At 38.8% G+C, this 6,264-nt stretch overlaps 1 pseudogene; it reads right to left on the minus strand.

Annotated features, from left to right (window-relative positions):
* Positions 1-3,592, minus strand: part of LOC125487492 — a 5,325-nt pseudogene extending 1,733 nt beyond the window's left edge.
* Between the last annotated feature and the right edge of the window lie 2,672 nt (positions 3,593-6,264).

The raw sequence follows: 6,264 nt of genomic DNA on the forward strand, positions 1-6,264 counted from the left end.
GATATATGCTGAAACTGAAGGAGATGATTGGCTATTTCACATTTCTTTGAACTTGGGGAGGAAATGTGCACAGGATGGAATTTGAATAACGAGTTCTTCAGCAGATAATCAGAAGGAACATTTGTGTGCAGTCCTGCCATACCAGGAAACAGTCTGGTAAATTTAACTTTCTCCAAATTGCTTCCATGTCACTGATAACATTCTGTAAATAATGAAACTAGTGCAATGGGTAGTTTACAGGTGGTCCCATTATGGCATTCAAACTGAAGCATGATGTACTACATTTGAATTCAGTTTATCTCTTAATAAACAGTCATATCTATCCACTACCCATTTACTTGATAGATTTTCATACTAGCCTTTGGTGATCCGCATACAGGGGTTACTGCTCAGTCCAGAACTTTGCAAGCTTTAATCATATAGATACTTTGCCTGGCTGTCACTCTTATTTAGCATTATACTCCAGTTATCACAGATTTTTCCACGCACTTGATCCATTTTTCTTTTCTTACCTGCTTATCTTCTCTTCACAACATACATTGAAACCTGTTTCTGTAGGTCATGTTTCGTAACAATACCTTCTTACCGTTATCGAAGGCATTGTAAAGTTCGAAGCCACAGCACTGATCCTTGAGATACACCACGCTTTACATCTTACCGACAAAAGACCCATTTTCCACTCTTCTTTCCTGTTAGCAATCTTATCTATCTTCGCAAACACATTGCTACACCATGACAATTTATTCTCCACAATAACCATTGATATGGTACTTCATCAAATACATTTTCGAAATCTATGCGCATCCATCTGTTCCCTTTTGTCTACACTTCATGTCACAATTTCAGAAAATTCTTGAAAAAAAGTTTAATTACGATTTCACTTTGACAGAATCGCGTTTAAACTGCCTGATTACTTTTACTTCAACAGCTTTGTTTCAATACATTTTACAGCGGATTTGAAAACTTTCCGTTTGAGAGATGTTAGGCTAACTGGCCTGTAGATTCCTGCTTTCTGTCTCCACCACTTCTTGGATAAAGGCTTTAATTTCGCAATTGATGAATGTAATGAAATCGTCACCAAATCTAGTGAATCCTGGAAAATTACAATCAACACAGCCATTATCTCACGAGCCAATTGTTTTAAAATCCTATAGTTAAATTACCAAGATCTCTTGTTTGCACGGAATTTCAATTATTTGTTCAAATTCTCTTCGCTGGCGCTCTTAGGTTCCTTTACTTTCTCCCTCACATATATTTCCAGATTTACAACTAATCCTTGGATATTATTTGTCTCCACTACCTTAAGAACCAGTGTAAAATACTTGCTGTATTAATCTGCCAGCTCTGCCACTCTAATTGTTCTCTCCTTATTAATCTTCTATTCACACTTGTCTGTGCTTTTATATTCAGCCAAATTTCTTGACCTTTCACCAGGTTTTTCACAATTACCTGCTATTTCTTTAAGTTTGATAATATATTTAAGATTTTTAGTTAACTACAGAGGTGGGCCGTCTCCCTGGAACATTTAGTTTGGATTTGCGTGCATCTGTTCTCTTCTCTGTTTTAAAACACTTTCTTAAATGATTCCCACTGCATTGCAATTCACGTATCGTTTATTCTAATTTTCCAGTTCACTGATGAGAAGACTCTTCATAACTTTATTGTCCTCAATTCAATTTGAAAGTCCAGACTTGGAATTCTCTTCTCTGTCTCAAACACAATATGAAATACAATCATATCATGGCCGCCATATGCCTCCAGTATGAAGTTATCAACTCATTCCATCTTGTTGCACAGCAGAGTATTTGGAAATTCAACGGTCTGGTTAAGGCCAGAATGGGTCAATACACTGAATTAATGTGAAAACATTCTATGAACAACTTGTCAAAGCTGTTTTTGCACATTGATGTCTCAGTCTCTGCAACAGATCCCATCAGTTCTGAGGCAAAGAAACTAAAGACGATGAGAACAATATGAGACATTGCAGGCTATTAGCCGCAGAAGAAAATTCTGCCTCGTGGACATGATTGTAGAAGCATCAATTGTGGTCAATGCATAAGCGGAGGGCTGGGCTGAAAAACTACGGCTTTTAAAAAAAAAACAGTGCTCTGTGATGCAGGGGTAAATAGTGGACACATAACCCGGGAAAAATTTGCTCCTGTATCTGTTAACAACTTGCTAATTAATAATGTCCTTTCAATAAATTCAAACACTGGGTCAATGGCCCCAACCTCTCATTAGAGCAAATTACTCCGTCGCTATTTAATTGATGTCATGATGGCAAGGCGACGATAAACCACAGTAACAGTGTTCAAAGGACAATGCATAATAATGTTTGCATCAATTGAAACCATTTATCTTAATTATCCATCCGTAATTGTCCTTCAGAAGGTGGTGAACTGCCTACTTGATCCGTTGCACTAAATTTCGTTCAAGTTGATCGACAATGTTTTTAGAAAGGCTGTGAACATCCTGGACATTGTATATCGACCTGAGGCTAATGACTACAACAGTTCAAGGCGGGAACTCTCACTGTCTATGTAATGGCAACTAGAAAAGAGCAATAAATAGTGGGCTTGCCAACAGTCCACATTTTATGAATGAATGCTTTAAAAGCCCCAATCTATCATTCAATGAAACATTTTTAAATTATACTGGCCTGGCCAACGGAGTCCACATTCTATGAATAAATGATTTAAAAGTCCCACTCTGTCATTCTTTGAAGCATTTGATAATTACTCTGTCATCGTTATATAGTCAGAAGCACACTCCATCTCCATTTGCACCTTAACAAAATGGCGGTAATATATCCACAGTAAAAATGTGAATAACACAATAAACATATATGCTGATAACAATGTGATGACTCACCATCAGTAATAGTGCCGGTAACACAAGGGGTCCATTTACACCGCGGCAATATTATAATAATTTACCCACAGTAATAGTGGCAATGCAAAATGGAACACATTTACGCTGCTGTTATTTTGTAGCAGTCGGCCCTTAAAAGAATTGCCAATAGTTCGCCATAAGTGCATTCAGCCAAGATAACAGTATCGTAAGTCCATCATAGTGACTATGAAAAAAACAATAACCCATGCTTGTGTCTTGAAATGGTAATTATAAATGAAGAAAACAATAAAATGGTAAAGTGACATCTGTCACAGACACACAAGCGTTAAAGGGGTAAATTAGGCATGTCACGAGAAGAAATTATGCGGGCCAGCTCGCGAAATAATACCTTAAATGAGAGAAATCAGAATATTTATACGGAGAGAAATCATCTCAGCCAATTACATAAATTATAAGGTTAGCTGGCGAGGTAAAATGAGTAAAGTAGAAGAATGACAATATTTAAAAAGAGCAAAATTAATATCAGATAAAAGGAACAGTTTGCACTGTTGAAGTGATAGACGTAGTTGTGCAAAGGAGAAAGGCAATATATCATTGAGATGAAGAATTATAGCTCGATTATATTTGATCAGTTATCCACACAGCTATGGCTGAAGTTCTATACTTTACCTGGCACTCCGATTACTGCAAGGACAGGATAGTAAATGGCAAACGCCAGACCTTTCGGTATTCCGTGCATTTCTAACATAAACTCCAGAGCATAATGAACTTCACTGAAAAATGATCACGTTTGTAACTGGTGGGAAGTCTTCAGGGAGATAATTAGATGTTTGATCTGTTACATTAATTGCATTTGTTGAAACAAAACAGATCAGTGCAGCTGCTGTTCGACAGACGTTTCAGATGCGGTGGAATGGATTATGTATAGTCCAACATGAAATGGCCACAGATTGTAGAAGTGCCCGAGTTGCATTTCTTCATATTAAGGAAAGACTGTTAACTGGATTTTGAACCAAAGCAGACGTGTTCATTACTGACCAGTCTCAGAAATATGAATTGTCTTGGACGACGTAACAATTTTCCAATTCCTGACATTTATTTTATCGTTTTGATCACTTGTAAGTGCAGGTGATTTTGAGACACTGCACCGTAAGTGGTTGAAAAAGCAGTGTTGATAGGTCCCTCAAAGTAGTTACGTTCGTGCTACACAAGCCCAGTCTTCACTGATACATTGCTATACTTGGTCAGGTTTGTGCCGTTATATACAAGACGGCAGGTCCATACTGTTATACTCAGTATGAAACATATCTAATTCAGCATAGCCACACTTAGCAATATATCCAGTTTAGCGCATGCATAAGTTCAATAAAACCTGTTACACTGTGTATGTACAATTTCCCATCAGTGTAGTTTTATCCACCAAAACCCAGGTCAATGCCCATACACTCTGCAGCAAGTTTGCTGAAGCTTAGTTGAAATTCACTGTGGTCGCATTCAAATTAGACCTTTTTGTACGACAGAACACCATTTGGAAAACAACTCTGCCAAACCGAACAAAAACCGAGGTTGCTGGAAAAGCTCAGCAGGTCTGGCAGCGTCTGTGAAGGAAAAAAACATAAGAGTTAACGTTTCAGATCCGGCGACCCTTCATCAGAACTGATGGTTGCTGGTAGACGTCAGTTTATATCCAGAAAATAGGGAGGGTGATGGGGTAGGGATTAAATGATAGGATAGAGCCGGAAGAGAGAGAACAGCAGTTGGATAGACAAAGGAGTTGATAATGATCTGACGAGGAGGGTAAATAGTTGTTAATGGGTACTGTTCCCGTGAGAAAATTGCATCACAGTCTAACGCTTTACAAGAATTGATATAAAACCTCCACAATAACGAGGAGCTGGTAATTTGTTAAAATTCATTGTGATGTGCATTGGTGCTGATGTGAAGGTAATTGGCATATTTTGTATAGTTTTGGTTTGGACATACAGAGGAAAAGAAGTCAGTTTTTATGAGTAAGAACCTTGACGAGAAGGCTGGCCTCTGGTCTCCAGGGGACTCCCTTATAGCCCTACGTTGGAACACCCTGATCAGGATGCTGAACAAAGACTTCAAGAGGTTGTGTGAAATGCTGCCACAAGTGGTGTCACATACCTGGCTGTTCCGAAGCCAAGTGCATTGTACTATGTCTGTACTATGTTTGTGTTATAAAATAATTGTGTACCTACTTTGATTGTCAAAGATTAAAGCATGATCCCAGACTTAAATAATTGGGAGTCATTCTACATTGGACCTTGTCCTTCCTGGAATATCTGAAGAGAACATCAGAAAAGGTCAAAGCCAGCAAAAACCTTTTGAACAAACTTACTTATCAAAGTTGTATGTTGCTTCCTCAAAACTCTGGACCTCAGATCTCAGCCTATCACTCAGTAGCAGAAAACACAGCTCTTTTCTATCATGGGTGTCCACAAAGTTACGTTGTTGACACACAAATGACGACTGAAGAACTTGGGGATATCTAGCATGAGAATAATACAAGCAAGATAGCACCGAAGAACGGCGACATTCTTCCAGCAGTGGCAGCGCGGCTCCAGACCATGGCTTTGCCCAGGTACCTGATAACGGAGGCAGTTATGTTCTGGCTGTGGCAGCGTGCGGGGATTCGGCGTACCTGAGTGTTCGCAAATTGAGAAGTGGACTTCGTAGCTTCTTTTTTTTCTGCCTGCAAGTTTTCATAGCGGAGGCATAGGAATGATTTGGATGTTTCCTTTACGTATGGCTGTGTCTTTCATTTCTGTTTCTATTTTTATTCCGTTCTTTTGTTAACTAAGATGGCACAGGAGATTTGCGTTGTTTTACACTTTTCACTGTACTCCTGTCTTCCTGTACGCGACAACACGTGACAGTAAAATCTAAATCCAAAAATTGAAATCTCATCATAACGACTGCAGTGCATTTGACATACAGCTTCTAAATTCCTCTCGTCAAAAATTTTGCAGTACAATTGCACAAAGTTGAAAACTCAAAAGCTGGTTGAAACTATCCACGATGCACCTTGCTTTCTTCCCCATAATGACATTCGTAATCTACTCATTGTCTACCATTCATCTTGACGCCCCATATTGAGCAAGCTTCCAGAACAATCTCCACCAGCAGTAACCTTTGGATCAAGGTGTTACAACAAATGGCTGTTTAACATAGATTTGTTGTGACAAGTTCCATGTGTCAAATGGCAGACTTTGGTGTATCATGGAGAAAGTAGTTTTTTTTTAATGGTTTCAGGACCAACCAGGGTCCCTGCACAAAAGCATTCACCACTGTTGCCTCTGCATATATCCATAGTACATTTGTGGAAAAACATCCACAATGCTGCGCATGACTAGAGAGTGTTCCGTTTACAGATTACCCTGTTGAATA

The sequence above is a fragment of the Rhincodon typus genome, chromosome 42, assembly GCF_021869965.1.
Source record: "Rhincodon typus isolate 14 chromosome 42, sRhiTyp1.1, whole genome shotgun sequence".
Classification (NCBI taxonomy): domain Eukaryota; kingdom Metazoa; phylum Chordata; class Chondrichthyes; order Orectolobiformes; family Rhincodontidae; genus Rhincodon; species Rhincodon typus.